Genomic DNA, 19,897 nt, shown 5'->3' on the forward strand with positions numbered 1-19,897 from the left:
TCATTGGAAGAACTTAATGGATCTATTCATTTAATCCATTGATCTAGGAGTATGGGAGATGATCATGAATGACTATTCTTCTCCAAAGAAGAAGATGAAGGAGTGAAGTGGCCAAGAACGGAAGAAATTTCAACAAAATGCCATGGCCATGCACATTTTATTTTGTGAATTTGGTCCCGATATATATGGAGTTTTATCATGTTCTAATGTCAAGGAGTTTTGGGATAAGTTTGAAGATTTTCATGGTGACAAGAAAGAAGAACCATCAAGTTCAAACCTCATCTCAAATCCAAAGGTGGCGTGTTTTATGGCTCTTGAAGAGCAAGAGATAACTTCTAACTCTTGTGATTTAAATTATTATTCTTTTAAAGAGTTACAAGAAGCCTACGATAAGTTGTATTTGGAATTTGAGACCATGAATTCCAAATATAAGAAATTGATTTCTAAATTTAAAATTAAAAATAATTTTCTTTTGAAAAAAAAAATTAAATTTTGAAAAACAAATGAAGATTTTGAAAATTGATTTTGATATTTCAAAAATAAAAAATTAAAGATTTAAAAAATAAAAAATCTTGATTTAAAAGTTAAGCTTAAATGCTTAACAAAATAAAAATAAATCATTTTAAAAAATTCGTCTTGTTTAAAAATGGCAAAATGCTCACATTGTCATTATCATGGTCCCAATGTTCATACTTGTCCTATAAAAAAAAGAAAACATTTTAAAATTAGACAAGTATGGGTTCATAAGGGAACTAGAGACACTGACACTAAACTTTTAAGACCCAAAGCAATTTGGTTACCAAAATCCAAATGAGTGTCTCTTGTAGGTATGTTAGAGCAAATGAAGTGAAATGCCAAAATATTTTAATGCTCTAGTCACACAAAAAAATGATGGGTAACCTCTAAACTTAATATTTATTAATTTTATATATTGACTGCCTATTTTGATATTTTTTTGGCATGAGATTTTGAGTATGATGGTTTATGTGTCATATATTGTCTTATGCATAATGAAAATGTATTACGATTGACGTTTTAAAATTAATTGTTTTTATCAAAGTTTAGTTTATCAAAAAAAATTTAACGGTCAAGTTAAACTTTTATGTTTTAATTATTTCTTCAAAATAACTTGACCTTAATGTGCTTTTATTGAAAAATAATTGTAAAACAAGTGATATCCTTAAATATTGAATATTTTTAACAATTAAAATCACTTTAAACTTATGATGTCAAATTTGATAATGTTTTAAAATCGTTTTCAATTGGTGTCATTTTGGATGCTCATCCATATGTTCTTACTTGCAAATGATATCTCTATAACAATTGATATCTATTTCAAATGCATGACATTTTTAGTGCTTTATACATGTGCAATTCATTATGCTTTTTTTTGATATTACATAAAGTATGATAGTCTTGGATTTATTGAATTCTATATGCTACTAATGTGTTTTTATCTCTTCTCTTATTGAAATTCAATATTTTTTACTGTCCAAGTGTTTTGGTTCCAAAACTTTTCATGGAATACTTTTATTGAGGGGGAGCCTTGTTTTCAAATGATTTTGTGATTAATTTTTTTATTTTATTTTTAAACTAATTATCCATTATTATTTTTGAATTAATAAAGTTTGAATTATTTTTTATATAACAAAAATAGGGGAGAAGTTTAATGTTTGAAAAATTCAATTCCTCAAAGAAAAATGGGGAGATTAAAATATTTTCAAATATTTTATCTTTTTACAAATAATGTTTTTCTGAGGGGGAACTTTTGCCAAAAACTTTTTTTCAAATGTTTTCTTATATCGAAAAAGGAGAGATTGTTGAACCTATATTTTGATATAACAACTAAGGGTAAAATGTTTTATTGGACTTAATTGAATTTACTCAAACGATTAAAAAATAATTTAAAGTCCACAAAGCTTGAAAAATGTTTTCCAGGTACTTTTGACTTGATCTACACCTTAGAGTATGTTTAAAAAATAATTTAAAGTCCACAAAGCTTGAAAAATGTTTTCCAGGTACAAAACACGCTTGCATGGTTTTGAAATCCCATGTTCTTGGTTTCGAAACCCTCTGACTAGTTTCTAAACCCATTGACTGGTTTCAAAAACCCATATTCCAATAATTACATTTTTTCAAGAGGGTTTTGAAACCCCCTATAGTATTTTCGAAACCACTTTACAAAAATTCTAAAATTGAGGGGATTAAAGGCTTCCAATGGCTCCAAAACATCCCCAATGGTTAAAAAGAGCCACAAACTCATTCCATCATATAAAAGCTTTGTTGAGTACTCCGACTATTAAAAGTTATGAAATAGTCCCTTAACTATAATGTATTACTCATTTTCTTTGTTAAGTTCCTCGACTATTAAAAGCTACAAAATGGTCACTAAACTATTCATATGTTCCAAACTTGTACTTTTTGGTTTAAAAATTGATGGCAACCTAAGTTAGACGTTGACATATTAATGTGATATGATAAAATTTGATCTCCATATATTAAACGACAATCATATTTCAGTCAACAAGTTAACGTCTAGCTCAAATTGTCATCAATTTTTAATGAAAAAAGACGATTTTGGAACATATAAATAGTCGGATGGCCATTTTGTAACTTTTAATAGTTGAGGGACTCAACAAAGCAACGCCTTATAATTGGGGGATCATTTTGTAGCTTTTAATAGTTAAGGGACTCATCAAAGTAATACCTCATAGTCGAGGGACCATTTATGTACTTTACCATATTTTTAATTGCTATTGATTAATGAAATATTTAATTTTAATGCATATGTATGCCAACTATTTTCATTTTAATCATTTTGATAAGAGTAAATTTCTCAAATAACTACTTAGCTATGAGGTTGGTGTTTATATGTTCATCACACTTTTCATTTTGGTAATATGACCATATAGTTATTTAAGTGATTTCAATATAGCCACTTGTCTTTACAAAACAAACAATGTAGTTGATATGGACCTCTGACTTGTTGTTAGTCAATAAAAACCGCATCAGATATGCCATTTGTTTTTGGTCACGTTGTGTGTGTGCTATTAATTATGCAAAAATATGTGCAAGTATACACAATCAAAAAATTAATATATAGTGAATGAGTATCATCTCCAGAAGGATTGGAGAAATTCACAAGTTAAAGCACTAAACTATATATCCTAATATATGACTATGTGATGATATAGACAATTGAGAATGCTGTGGCAAAATGAAATGTATGAAGATGGAAATGCAATAACAATATGGCAAGGTAAAAATTGGAAATGCTATGGCAAATCAAAATATAACAATTCAAGAATGCTAAAGCAAATTAAATTGAGAATCTGGGAATGAATAAGATAGTTGACAACCTCACACAAACAAGCTACAATTAAGATAATTGGTAGGTTTACTAAGGAATCCTAAGCCTTGCATTCTGGAATGGTTCAAGTCTTCTATGCTTACGTGCTAAACAGAGTTTTCTAAAAGTGTACCTATGCCATCTCTAGTAAGGAACTTGAAAGATAAAAATGCTACGAGAAAACCCCTCAACGTGAACTAAAGCAAATTCTTATCGATTAAGTACTACCCCTTTTATTTGTAGAAATATCATCCTTATCTCTAAGGTGGATTACGACCTAGTTACCAGCTAAGCCCCATTGCTCACGTTAATCTCACCTAGCTCTCTCGAATACTAGGCATCAAACTTAAAGAAAAGTCCACTATTGTAAGCTCTTACAATCTTAAGTAAATAAATACAATGAGCAAAACACATATTAACATAAAAATATGAACCATTCATTAAAAAAACTTAATAATCCATAGTTAACCCACACCAAATAAGGTTATTTTATGGTGGGGTACAAATCATCCAAAGAAATAATTTTTTCCATAACAACCTACAAAATAGAAATGAAATGAAAGCACAAGGTAAGAGGAAACTCCCAACACGCGCGCTGCAGTGAGCTCATTGGGAACCTATGAACCATCTTAGCAAGCTAGCTTCTCTCAAAGGCCTATCTTGCTACCCTCTTGAAGCTTGCCTATGGAGGACTCCTCGAAGAATATGAAAAGAGGAAGAAAATAGAAGCTTTGTAGCCAGCTTTCACTCTTTCCTAGCTCACCCTTTTCTCAATAAGACTCCCTTTAATTGTAGGGTATCCTTATCTATTTGTACTAGGGGAATGTCTTAGGGTTTTGTTCCAAAATTCCCTTTACACCATAGGTATCATTCCCTTCACGTGAAGGGGTGTACAATGATGATGGTGGTCTTCACACGGTAGATGACTAGAGGGGACCACGTATAGGTTGGACAACTGACACCTTTAATAAAAATATCATTATCTTTTTTGTCCTTTTCGGCTCCCAGGAATGCATCCCAGATTTCCACAATATTATTCCACTGTTGCATCAATAAAAAATTCTAGAACAAATCTCCTCACTCTCCTTTGCTTAAAATCATATGCTCATCAACAAACAAACACAACCTTCTCCATTAAGCAACACTAGTTTACAAATTAAAATGTTGCGCTAAAACATCTCCACCACATGTAATGATATGATCCTAAATACATCTATATGAATCTAAACGAGCACTAAGATAATCAATAACCTAAGTAAAAAGCACATGATATAACATTTTTACAAGGTTATCACACCCCCAAACTTATGTTATTGCTTGTCCTCAAGCAATAAACAATAATCAATATAAAAAATTGCTATAACAAATTTGAGATCAAGACAGTTGCATGGTTTAAATTTCAGCACTCAGAAGTGTATTGCCTTCAACAAGGTAGACAAGTAGGGATTCAAGAATGCTAGCCTATGATAAGGTCTTTTACAAGTGTGTGTGTGTATAATTGTATCCAATCTATGCTTAGTCGAGTTAGAAAGACTCTAAGGAAGTCTACTATTCTGCCATAGCATATGTTCAAAATTAAAGCACAAATACCTTACTCCTAAACTTTTTTTTTACACTGCTACAAGGGGAGTCAGCCTATCACAACTACAATCCCACACTCTAGATGAAATCGAGCAAACATTCCATCCCGAGCTAATCAGGTAAGTCATCTTATGATTACTTTCATTCACTCATATGCATCTAGCTACCATTTATTCAAGGTGTTTCTAGTCAATGTTGTAGCATAGAGGAGTGTCCCTCTACAGTTATGCTGAAGCATTTATTCTCATTTAACCATAACTAATAAATATATGTGAGTTTGATTCACATTAAAATATATTAAGTCATTCAAGCTTTCTTTCCTAAATATTTCTAACAACTCTAAGCATAGAGAACATACAATTGTGTAAAAAATTGAAGCACACACAACCATGTCTTAAAGCAAATCCTATCCAACTCCAAAGTCATCTACATTTGGATCATGATAGCCATAAGAATATATCATCATTTGATGTCCATAAATTATTCCACTAACTGTATAAAAATCAAAAAAGTTATGTTATAGTAAAAACTATTGACTATCATGAATGCAAATGCTAACTATGAACACTACTACCCCCAAACTTGAAGGTTGCATTATCCGCAATGCATAAAAATAAAAACTAAACTATATTCTATGCAATGCAAGGTACCTTGGCTATCTAGGGTGGTGGTGCTATAGTGCTCGCCTTGCTTCTGGGATGCTTCTTTAGTTGGGTGGGGCTCGGTTGCTCTGACTCCAATTTCGGATCAACAAGTGGTGTGACATCATTTTCCAGATCAATAACATATGGGAGCTTTGCACGTCTGGTGGTCATTTTTAAATGACGATTGGTATCCCATTGGGGATATTATTGTGACATCTCGGGTTGTTGGGACACTTCGATATTGGGCTCGACAAGAACATGTTGAGGTTTAGGGGATTACTCAGGTGAAGCTGGTGTAGTATCCTATGCTTCATCACTAGGTTCTTGCTAGGCTCTTGCTGAGAATATTGTAGCATTCTCAAATGTAGGCAGTTTGGACTCGAGGAAATTATGAAAGTCATAAGCAATCTGGGAAGCATATCCTTGAAGTATGACTCTAAAACTACATCACATTACTTCACATAAGTGAAGAACGTCCTTCCATTGCATGTTAGGCCATCGAACTGCTCCCTAGTACTTCAAGTGGACTCAACCACTATAGCAAGTTTTGTTGTGGCAAAAGATTTTGTACCAGTCTCCAATGTTTCACTAGGCATATATTCATCACATCCTAACAATTTCGGTATTTTCTCCATAGCCAGACCTTGCTTCTCTTAGTATATCTCATCAAACTCGTCTTTAAAAACTTTATTCTTGCAACCAAGGGTGGCAATAAGATTCAAGAAGACCAAAGGGCCATTTCCATTCAAACATGCATGCATCTCTTTGACAATGATCCATCTGATGTAAATGGTACATCCCATAAGAATATAATGCAGCAACAACATTTGCTATATCGATACAGTCTTATGATGGGATGTAGACATCAACTTTGATTTAATGAAGTGATTCCATAGTTTGGCATTTGGAATGAGGCATCTCTTTTCCACCGTATATTGACTAGCTTGGTTTCCTCGCCATGTAGTGCCTTGAAAAAAGGTCTTGCAAGACCCCTAAGTAGCACTCATTATTGGCATCATCCACAAACTTAGCATGCCAATCTACTATATCTTAGAGTTTAAAGAAATGATTCATGGTGGTCTTACCTTGAACATAAATAGAGTGTTGAGACGAATTAATAATATTGGCGTAAAATTCTTTCACGAACGAGACATTGACATTCTCGGGATGTCGAGCAAATTTCTTCCACTTGTGCCTTATCACCCATCCATCACCTTAGGTCCAAAGCCTTTATCGCCTAAAAATACAAAACCTTGCTCAAGAAGTATGCAACAACCCTTCACAAGTTGGAACCACTCATTGGCGTCATACTCCTTAAATGGATGTGGTGGGTGATAAAATCTTAAAAAAAGTTGGAACCCCACAAGTTGGAACCCTATTTTCTTTTTTTATTACCCTTCACAAGTATGAAAGTGGGGTTTTAGTTAATAAAAAGAAAGTGTAATAAATAATGGTTGAAAAGTTGGGGACATAAAATCTTTAAAAAAAAAGTTATGGAATTTGAAAATTAAAAACTAGAATGTCCCCTCTTTTTTTTATCACCTAAAACCCTATGAATATAGGGTTTAAAGTAATCCCTTTTTATCCAATTACTCGGTATCGCCACCTGTACAAAAACTAAGTAAAATAATACCTAAAAGGAAAACATGGAGAATGAAAAATTAAATGACAAAATAATGTAATAAAATAAAATAAAATGCATGTGTTATTTATGCACACAGTAACAAACAAAAATAATGTAGCAATTTAAAAAGGATCGAAGAGAAAAATTAGGCATCCTGAAGGTAGAGCGCAACCTTGTCACGTAAAATGGGGGATCTGGTGTAGATATTCAATTCATGACAATTGACCTTGAAGATGGTGCCATCATCAAGGTTCTTGATATCGACAGCTCTGTAGGGGTATACATGGTGTACATCAAATGGACCTGACCACCTTGATTTGAGCTTGCATGGCAAGTGCTTGAGCCTAGAATTATAGTGGAGCACATGTTGATTTTCATGAAAATGTTGTGGCAAAAGATGTTTGTCATGCCACCTCTTGGTATTTTCCTTATATAGTATGGCATTCTCATATGCTTGCTCTTGGAATTCATTCATCTCATTTAGCTCTATCAATCTTCGTTCACAAACTAAATGGGAAAATAAATTGAACATTTTGATTGCCCAGTAGGCCTTGTGCTCTAACTCAATAGGGAGATGGAAGGCTTTTCCATAAGCCATATTGAATGGAGACATTTCAAGTGGTGTCTTGAAGGTTGTACGATATGCCTAGAAGGCCTCGTCAAGCTTTGAGGATCAATCTTTACTTTTAGGGTTGACTACCTTCTCAAGGATTTGCTTGATCTCCCGATTGAAGACTTCAGCTTGACAATTGGTTTATGGGTGGTATGTTGAAGCAATTTTGTGTCTGACCCCATATCACTGTAATGCTTTAGCAATTAACTTGTTTTCAGAGTGTCTTATTTCATCACTGATAATAATTGTAGGAGCTCTAAATCTTGTGAAAATGTTTTTGTGAAGAAACTTGAGGACAATCTTTGAGTCATTCCTAGGTGTTACTATTACCTCAACCCACTTAGATACGTAGTCCACCACTATTAAAATGTTAATATCTCTAAATAAAGAGGGGAAGGGTCCTGTAACACCCTCAACCCATACCTGACCCGAATACGAGTCCATGATGTCACATTGACTATACAAAACAATACTCTTAAAAAACGATAAAACATTTGAACTTATATTATTAAAATACATTAATATGCATTTGTTAATACAAATTTATCAAAATACTCAGAGCATACACAACTTGACCCTTTGATTACATGCCAACATTCATTTACATAACAAAAGGACCTACTGATTAAGTTGTCTCTGATCTGATAATTGCAGGAGTAGTGTTGTCCAGTTGCTTAATTTGTCTCGTCTACTTTCTCGGATCCTACGTGTGAAACAATCACACGCTAAGTCATCGACTTAGTGAGGCAATATAATAATAATAACAACAAAGAAATGTAATGAAAATGTCATAATAAAAAGGAATGAGATGAAATCAAATACTTATCCATGCAGTTTATATCATCATTTTCTTACCTATAAGCATAGTATATTAACATTCATGAATTCGTATTAATAAGATTATTGGTCCGTGATACCACACTAAGAACCTAAGGTATGTGAGTACTGTGAGGTTGTGCACTATGCTATCACCACAGCTCGTATAAATGCACCAAAGTTCCACGTAGAATTATACCAAAGTGTCGCATAGAATTGCACCGAAGTGCCTAGTAGAATTGCACCATAGTGCTATATAAGATTGTCCCTAAGGACCACTTAGAAAATTCCTTAAGAATCATATACATATGCCAAGGATCAAGTATGTGTCTCAAAAGACCTCACACATGTTCCAAAGAATACATATATGTCCCGAAGGACCGTGTAGACCCTCTACTCTTGGCATGCCAACTATACCTATAGTTCTCATCTACATAACATGGGCTTTTCTCAAATTACATAGTATATCACATAGACATATCATTTCCTTACCTTCATCCAATGACTCATATAACTTTGCATACATATTCATTTAAAACATGTTACACAATGCACATAGTATGAATTCATATCATGCTTCACAATATGAAATAAATCATGCATCAATGTATTGAATCTAGACTTCTCACAAGTCTAGAACTGAATATCTTGCTATAATAATGTTATGCATATGCACTCACCTATATTTCTTTGTTTTTTTCCTCGATTGATCTTATTGGGTAATCGCTCTGGAACTTGTGTAGGCTCTGTATCTACATAGTAATTCATTGATTCTTATCAGTATACTAATTAATATATTATAAACTATCATTCCTTAGGCTAAAATAAAAGCCATTTTCATCTTTTAATGAAGGTATGCATTGATGCACTACACCATGTATCGATGCATCCCTTGACGGGTGCATCGATGCACTATCTATGCATCGATGCACTATCTATGCATCGTTACATAAATCCCATTCGATGTTTGTATTTAAGGGGGTACATCGATGCACTACTTGTGCATCAATACACTGATGGCATTCGATGTTTTTATTTTAAAGGAGTGCATCGATGCACTTCATGTGCATTGATACACCTTGAATAATTTCTAGGATTTATCCTTGATGCATCGGTACACATTGAATGTGCATCAATGCACATAGCCCAGAAATGTTATTTTAGCACGAAAATCTCTTCATAATCTTCTCAACACTTTATATTTCCCCTCTTTTAATATCCCTAACTTGCATACTCTTACTTAAACTAATTATTATCCATTCCATACCTCTAAAACTTAGAAATCCAATTTTCCATATAAAATTTAAGAATCTCAATCAACTTCTAACATGTTCTTAATCTAACTCTAACACTTCCTATTCCTTAATTAGCTTGATGACAAGTCAAATCCCACTTCTAATTCTTATTATGAACTCTAATCCAAGATTTCACTTTTCTACTTCCTTTCTTTAATTCTTCATGTACTCCTCATCTTATTGTTTTAAGATAATCTAAGCTTTCCTTAAGCTTAGTTATCATCTAATGATCAATAAGCAACCTTAAATTCATCAAGAATTTGCCCCACAAGAAAATTCACCTTTAACTTGGTCTCACGGTGGAGAAGAATAATGAAGAAGAAGAGAAATCTGAAACTTTTGTTTTCCCCAATTGTCTTCCACGTGGGTATTAAAATATCCCTTCAAAAGTAATATTTAATTGATTCCCTTATTAAAAGACTTATTTACCCCTTTAGTTCCTAATTCTTTATTAATTGCTCATACACAACATTTCAATCAATTCTTTAAACTTTTAATTTATCCAATTTGGTCACTGAATTTTTAAATCTCACCATTTGATCACTAACCCCGTATGGAGGATGTTTCAAATCTCCCTCCCTTAAGAAAATTCGTCCTCGAATTTTCTTTGTACGAACAGATGAGGATATTGAAGTCGCATATCTTCTTCACGTTCCCACGTGGCTTCTTCTACCTTGTGATTTCTCCAAATAACTTTGACCAACAGAACCGTTTTATTTCTCAATTTCTTAACTTCGTAAGCCACTATTTGTATTGGTTCCTCTTCATAGGTCAAATCAGGTTGAACTTATACTTGTTCTGGTGTAACGATATGAGAGGGATCGGACCTATATCTTCGTAACATGGACACATGGAAAACATTATTGATTTTCTCCATTTCTGGTGGTAAGGATAACTGATATACCACTGGTCCTATTTTTTAACAACTTCATATGACCCGATGAATCTAGGACTTAGCTTTCTTTTCCGACCAAATCGTAATACTTTTTTCCACGGTGATACCTTCAGAAATACTTTATCCCCAACTTTAAATTCAATCTCCTTTCTTTTGAGGTCAGAATAGGACTTTTTCCGATCAAATGCCACTTTTAGGTTATGTTGAATTTCCCGAACTTTCTCTTCTATATCTTGAATCAAATCTGGACCGAGTACATTTCGATCTTTGAGCTCATACTAGTTTAATGGCGTACGAAATTTCCTCCCATATAACGCCTCATATGGTGCCATTTTAATACTGGATTGATAACTATTGTTGTAAGCGAACTCCGCCAGTGGTAAGTATTTCTCCCACGACCCTTTAAACTCAATGACACATGCTCGCAACATATCTTCCAATATTTGAATTGTTCTTTCTGATTGTTCGTCTGTCTAAGGGTGAAAGGCGGTACTAAAGTTTAAGTGAGTCTCCAACGCTCCATGCAAGGATTTCCAGAATCTTGAGGTGAATCGAGGGTCTCGATCGTAAACTATAGAAATAATCACTCTATACAATCTAATAATTTCTCTAATATACAGTTCAAAATACTTTTCCATTGAGAAATCTGTTCTCACAGGAAGGAAATGTGCTGACTTGGTCAATCGATCAACAATTACCCAAATTGAATCTCTTTTGTTTGGAGTCAGGGGTAACCCCTAAACAAAATCCATTGTTACATTTTCCCACTTCCATTGTGGAATAGAAAGTGGTTGCAATAATCCAGACGGAACTTGATGTTCGGCTTTTACTTGCTGACATGTTAAGTACTTGGACACAAATTCAGTAATGCTTCGTTTCATCCCTGGCCACCAATACCGATCTTTTAAATCCATATACATCTTGGTTCCACCTGGGTGCATCGTCAATGGACTGCAATGAGCCTCTGTCAATAAATCTTTCTTCAACTCTTCATCGTATGGTATCACAATTATTTCTTTATAATACAATTTCCCATTAGACTTCACCTCAAAATCCTTAATTTCCTTATTCTTTACTTGCTCTATTCTTTTCAAACATATTTCATCTTGGCTTTGCAATTCTCCTATTCGGTCCAACCATGATGATTTAAGTTTTAACTCTACACATAGACCACCATCTCCAGTCAAAGATAACCTTGCATCCATAGCTCGTAAAGCTGCAAACGTTTTTCTACTCAAAGCATCTGCTACCACGTTAGCCTTTCCGAGATGATAGTCAATTATTATATCATAATATCTCAAAAACTCAACCCATCTCCTTTGTCTCAAATTAAGCTCTTTTTGAGTCATCAGGTATTTTAAGCTCTTATGATCCGTATACAAGTAACATTGTTCTCCATACAGATAATGACGCCAAATATTGAGAGCGAACACCACTGCAGCCATTTCTAAATCATGGGTGGGGTAATTCTTTTCATGTGGTTTCAACTGTCTCGATGCATACGCTACCACCTTCCCTTCTTGCATTAATACACACCCCAACCCATTATGAGACGTGTCACTGTATACGACAAAATTCTTACCAGATTCCGGTTGAACCAATACAGGAGTTTCTTTCAAAATTCTCTTTAAAGCTTCAAAACTTTCTTGGTATTCAAAATTCTAAATGAACGGTATGTTCTTTCTCATCAGCTTCGTTAATGGCAGTACTGTCATCGAAAAATTCTTAATGAATCTTCGATAATAACCGGCAAGTCCAAGGAAACTCCGGACTTATGATACATTCTTTGTAACTCCCCAATCCATTATAGCTTTAACCTTTTGAGGGTCCACTATAATCCCATCGACAGAGATCACATGCCCCAAGAGAGTTACTTCATTTACCCAAAATTCACATTTGGACAATTTGGCATAAAGCTTCTTATCTCTGAGAATTTGCAAAACTAACCTCAGATGTGCGCTATGTTCTTCAGTGGATTTCGAGTACACCAGTATGTCATCAATAAAAACAACTACAAACTGGTCCAGATAGGGTTAAAAAGTCATGTTCATGAGGTCCATGAAAGTAGCAAGTGTATTCGTTACTCCAAATGGCATTACGATGAATTCATAGTGACCATATCTCATTCTAAAAGTCGTATTCAAAATATCTTTCTCATGAATCTTCAATTGGTGATAACCAGAACGTAAGTCAATCTTCGAAAACACTGAAGCTCCCTTTAGCTGATCAAACAAGTCATCAATGCGCGGGAGGGGATACTTATTCATCAATGCGCGGGAGGGGATACTTATTCATGATGGTCACCTTATTAAGTTGCCGATAATCAATGCAGAGACGCATTGACCCATCATTCTTCTTAACAAATAACACTGGAGCTCCCCAAGGTGACACACTTGGTCGAATAAATCTCTTCTCCAGTAATTCTTGCAATTGATTCTTTAACTCTTGCGATTCTTTCGGAGCCATCCGATAAGGTGTCATTACAATTGGAGCGGTTCCTGGAATTACTTCAATTTGAAATTCTACCTCTCTATCTGGAGCTAATCTTGGTAACTCCGCAGGGAAAACATTAGGGAATTCCCGAACTATTGGAATCTCATCTAATCCTTTCTCTTTAGCTCTTGTATCTATCACATTTGCAAGAAAGCCTTGACATCCTTGTAGAAATAGCTTCTTAGTAGACATTATTGATATTATATTTGCTAAAGGATTAAACATTTCACTGATCACACTTATTTCCATTCCTCTTGGACTCCTCAGGGTTACTTTTTTAGATCTACAATTAATATCCCCACAGTAACGAAACAACCAATCCATTCTTAGAATCACTTTAAACTCGTCAAAAGGTAATTAGAAGAGATTAAAGATTGTGAGTTTTTGAATGAAATTTTGTTATAGAGTTAATAATTAGAATTGGAAATTGGATTTGACTTGTCATCAATCTAAATAAGGAATAGGAAGTATTAGGATGAGATTTAGAACATGTTGATATTTGCGTATGATTCTTGAATGCCATATAAAAGATATGATTTGGAGGTTAAAGAAGTGATTATTGAGTAATAATGAGTGTAAATATGTGTATGAAAGTTAGGAATATTAAAGGAGGGGAAATATGAAGAGTTGAGATGAAAGAGAGTGAATTTCGTGCTTGAAATGGAATTTCTGGGCTGTGTGCATCGATGCATCTTCAATGTGTATCGATGCACTGTCAAATAAATGAACATCGAATGCAATTAGTGCATCGATGCATAAGGAGTGCATCGATGCACCTGCTTAAAATACAAACATCGAATGGGATTTATGCACCGATGCATAGATAGTGCATCGATGCACCCATCAAGGGATGCATCGATACATGGTGTTGTGCATCGATACATACCTTCATTAAGAGATGAAATTAGCCTTTCTTTTAGCCTAAGAAGTGATAGTTTAGAATATATCAGTTAGTATACCGATAAGTATCAATGTATTACTATGTAGATATAGAAGGAAAGCTTGTTCTGAAACAATCGAAGGATTATGATTGATTCAAAGCAAACAAGGCTAAGGTGAGTGCATATGCATAGCATGGTTATGTTAGTATATTCAGTTCTAGACTTGCGACAAGTCTAGATTTAATATCTTGATACATGATTCATTCAATATTATGAAACATGATATGAATTCTTACCATATGCATTATGTGATATGCTTGAAATGAACATGCATGAAAAGTTACATGATTATGGGATATACTATGTGAATTGTGGTAAGTATATTTTCCATATTAGAGCTTATATACATGAGTGTATGTGATATATATATATTATTGCCTATGTTACATGAATTGTGTGAATACATGTTAGTGAAATAAGCTATGTGAACTAGTATAAATAGTATATGTGATTACATAAGTTATATGATATAAACATGTGATATAAGATATTTATATTATATAAGATAAGACAGATATATGTGGTTATAAGAGACATGATATGAAAAATAGAAGAAAAGGAAAATGTGATATGTGAAAGTGAACTATATATATATATGAATATGAGAAATGATATAAGCTATGTGACATGATCTATATGATTACATGAATATGCAATATGTGATACATGTGATATGATATAAAATATATGGTTACACATACATGTGGTATGTGACAGAAGAGAAAGAACAAGTGATATGAAAGGTTATAAATGATAATGCCCATGTTATGTGATATGAGTTATGAGAACTGTAGGTATAGTTGGCATGCCAAGAGTCGAGGGTGTACCTATGTTCTATGGAACATATAGACAGAATTACCTATGTCTTTCGAGACATATGGATAGTATACCTATGTTCTAAGGAACATATGGACAGTTTACCTAGGTTCTTCAGAAACTATGGACAGTTTCCGAGGTTCTTTATGACCTCTGGATAGGTTCTTTGGGACATTTATAAGAGCTGTGGTGACATCATAATAGTGCACAACCTCAATGTACTCACTTATCTTAAGTTCTCAAAAGTATACATGAGCTAATACATAGACTTTAAAGAGAGTAAATAAATCAATTGATATGATACGATGTGTGTTCGGTTGTGAATTGATATATGTGTACCATGATGTGTATAGAAATGTTTAGTATATATTTATACGATAAAAAGAATTAGTGACATGTGTACATGGGCTAATAAGAGATAACATTGAATACAATGTATGTGATATATATATATATATATATATGTGTGTGTGTGTGTGTGTGTGTGTGTGTGTGTGTTTTGTGATATGAATTATATGATATGATATATGTGTGTTAGTGATTATTGTATATTTTATAAGATATATGATATGAACATAATGGATCATATAAAAAAGAGAATAGAAATATGAATGGTAATACTATGATAATGATAGAAAAGAAGATAATTTATATGCATGTGAGGATTTGATAAATGAATGGATATATGTTTGGGTATGATGTGATAGCAATAATTGTTCATGCATGATTACAAGTTATAGTTTACATTATATGTTTATTGCCTCACTAAGTCATAGACTTAGCGTGTGATTGTTTCACACGTAGGTTACAGAAACAAGAAGAATAGTAAAGAGCAATGTGAAGCAAGACATGTCAGTTCTCTTTACTAAAGGTCAAATCAGAAAAGAGGTGAATAATATGTCTTTTTGTATATAAAGTTCTAGTTGGCATGTATTCAAAAGAATATATTGTATAAGCTCTGAATAGTTTTGTAAACGTTTTGAATAAGTTATATGTAGATGAATAAGTGAATTATTCATGCTCTGATCGGTTTTTATAATAATGTAAATGTATTTGATGTAAGTTAGTCATTTATATGTTATAAAAGTTTTAAATTACTCTTTATTTTATACAAGTAAATGTTTTGAAAAGTCAATGTGACACCTCGGACTCGTATTCGGGTCGGATACGGGTTGGGAGTGTTACATTTAATGGTATCAGAGCTAAGGTTTAGTCGATTCTAGGCTTAAACCGAAGGTAAAATAGTTTTTAAAATGTGTACATGCCAACATAGAGTGAAAATTTCTGATATGATAGTGTAAGGAGTATGTTGTCTTGCTAATAGAATAAGATTTGTATGATATAGTAGAAATGGATTATAGAAATTGTTGAAGTGAAACGATAGCTGACAAATCTGATGGTGATAGCAATTCACCTGCCCTGGCCAGGCAGGATCAAGAGCGGAAACCTCAGAAAGTGTCTATAAGATTTAAGGTTGATTTCAGAAGATTGAAATCATATTAGAATAGTAATAAAAGATCTTCATTGTTTTGAATTTAAAAAATGATATGGATTAGTTTTGTTAGTATGTTAATAAGATAGAATATGGTGAATAAATGTCACCATAAGAACATTAAAAAGATCAAATGATGTGGTTAGAATTGTAGAAGAGTTAAAGAATAAGTGCATCTGTGATATGTTTATAAGTTGAATGAAATCAGAGTTATGGATTTGAAACAAAGGGGTAGTATTGTGTATAAGCAAGAGTGTGAATATGATAAGGGTTGGTACTTTAGAAGAAAGAGTTAGCGTTGGCTAACAAGATTACATGAACAAAATTATGTTGATTATATATGAATGTGATATAGTGAAGGAAATAATGATTCTTATGTTTGAGGGAAGGTAAGGAAGTATGAAAAAAAAAACATGATCGATGTTATAAGGATATTATGATTTATGGAAAGTAATGGAATAAAGAAAGAAAAGGATAGAGTTTACAACATTAGATATGATAAGGGTTATACAAGAAGTATCGATTATAAGTTTGATATAGAAATGAGAAAAGTGCGTAAAGTAATATGAAAAGATCATGTGTATTGAAGTACAAACAAGGATTAAGAAATGATGAAAGGTTGGATGTATATGATTGGTTAATTAGGGCTTGTGCCCTAAATTGAATATTTGTTATTAATTAGCTGTAATATTAAAGGTGATAGAGTTATAAGACTTGGAAAAGAAGATAAGGATTTTGTATAAGAACAAGAATTTTGGGCAATTCATATGGATTATAAGAGTTACGAAGATATGTTCTTATCAATGTGTGCAATAAAAATTCGAGGACGAAATTTCTTAAAAGGAGGGGAGATTTGTAACATCCTAATCTATGGGTTAGTGACTAAATTGTAAAATTTTAGAACTTGGTGACTAAAATAGAAGAATGGAATAGTTTAATGATTTATTTAGAAATATTACCAGAAAGAGGTAAGTAATTATTAGATGAAGTGGAGGGCAAAAGGGTTTATAAGGGAAATAATTAAATTAAAGAAAGGTTATATATTAACCACGTGGAAGGGAAGAGAAATCTACAAACTTCCAGAGTTTTCTTTCTCTTCTTCTTCATTCATGCGTGAGAACCCAAAACAAAGGTGAGTTTCTGGTTAATTAGTTTCTTGTTAAATTTAAGATGGGTTTATGATTATTAAATGATAACTAAGCTTAAGGAAAGCTTAAGTTATCTTAAAATCAAAAGATGAAGGAATTAGAAGAGATTAAAGATTGTGAGTTTTTGAATGAAATTTTGTTATAGAGTTAATAATTAGAATTGGAAGTTGGATTTGACTTGTCATCAATCTAAATAAAGAATAGGAAGTGTTAGGATGAGATTTAGAACATGTTGATATTTGCGTATGATTCTTAAATTCCATATAAAGGATATGATTTGGAGGTTAAAGAAGTGATTATTGAGTAAGAATGAGTGTAAATATGTGTATGAAAGTTAGGAATATTAAAGGAGGGGAAAGATGAAGAGTTGAGATGAAAGAGAGTTAATTTCGTGCTTAAAATGGAATTTCTGGGTTGTGTGCATCGATGCGCTGCCAAATAAATGAACATCGAATGCAATTAGTTCATCGATGCATAAAGAGTGCATCGATGCGCCTGCTTAAAATACAAACATCGAATGGGATTTATGCACCGATGCATAGATAGTGCATCGATGCACCCGTCAAGGGATGCATCGATACATGGTGTCGTGCATCGATACATACTTTCATTAAGAGATGAAATTAGCCTTTATTTTAGCCTAAGAAGTGATAGTTTAGAATATATCAATTAGTATACCGATAAGTATCAATGTATTACTATATAGATATAGAAGGAAAGCTTGTTCTGAAACAATCGAAGGATTATGATTGATTCAAAGCAAACAAGGCTAAGGTGAGTGCATATGCATAGCATGGTTATGTTAGTATATTCAGTTCTAGACTTGCGATAAGTCTAGATTTAATATCTTGATACATGATTCATTCAATATTATGAAACATGATATGAATTCATACCATATGCATTATGTGATATGCTTGAAATGAACATGCATGAAAAGTTACATGATTATGGGATATACTATGTGAATTGTGGTAAGTATATTTTCCATATTAGAGCTTATATACATGAGTGTATGTGATATATATATTATTGCCTATGTTACATGAATTGTGTGAATACATGTTAGTGAAATAAGCTATGTGAACTAGTATAAATAGTATATGTGATTACATAAGTTATATGATATAAACATGTGATATAAGATATTTATATTATATAAGATAAGACAGACATATGTGGTTATAAGAGACATGATATGAAAAATAGAAGAAAAGGAAAATGTGATATGTGAAAGTGAACTATATATATATGAATATGAGAAATGATATAAGCTATGTGACATGATCTATATGATTACATGAATATGCAATATGTGATACATGTGATATGATATGAAATATATGGTTACATATACATGTGGTATGTGACAGAAGAGAAAGAACAAGTGATATGAAAGGTTATAAATTATAATGCCCATGTTATGTGATATGAGTTATGAGAACTGTAGGTATAGTTGGCATGCCAAGAGTCGAGGGTTTACCTATGTTCTACGGAACATATGGACAGAATTACCTATGTCTTTCGAGACATATGGATAGTATACCTATGTTCTAAGGAATATATGGACAGCTTACCTAGGTTCTTCGGAACCTATGGACAGTTGTCGAGGTTCTTTATGACCTCTGGATAGGTCCTTCGGGACATTTATACGAGCTGTGGTGACAACATAGTGGTGCACAACCTCAATTTACTCACTTACCTTAAGTTCTCAAAAGTATACATGGTCTAATACATAGACTTTAAAGAGAGTAAATAAATCAATTGATATGATATGACGTGTGTTCGATTGTGAATTGATATATGTGTACCATGATGTGTATAGAAATGTTTAGTATATATTTATACGATAAAAAGAATTAGTGACATGTGTACATGGGCTAATAAGAGATAACATTGAATACAATGTATGTGATATATATATATATGTGTGTGTGTGTGTGTGTGTGTGTGTGTGTGTGTGTGTGTGTGTGTGTGTGTGTGTGTTTGTGATATGAATTATATGATATGATATGATATATGTGTGTTAGTGATTATTGTATATTTTATAAGATATATGATGTGAACATAATGGATCATATAAAAAAGAGAATAGAAATATGAATGGTAATAATATGATAATGATAGAAAAGAAGATAATTATATGCATGTGAGGATTTGATAAATGAATGGATATATGTTTGGGTATGA

Source organism: Hibiscus syriacus, unplaced genomic scaffold (assembly GCF_006381635.1).
Source record: "Hibiscus syriacus cultivar Baekdansim isolate YM2019G1 unplaced genomic scaffold, ASM638163v2 tig00002511_pilon, whole genome shotgun sequence".
NCBI lineage: Eukaryota > Viridiplantae > Streptophyta > Magnoliopsida > Malvales > Malvaceae > Hibiscus > Hibiscus syriacus.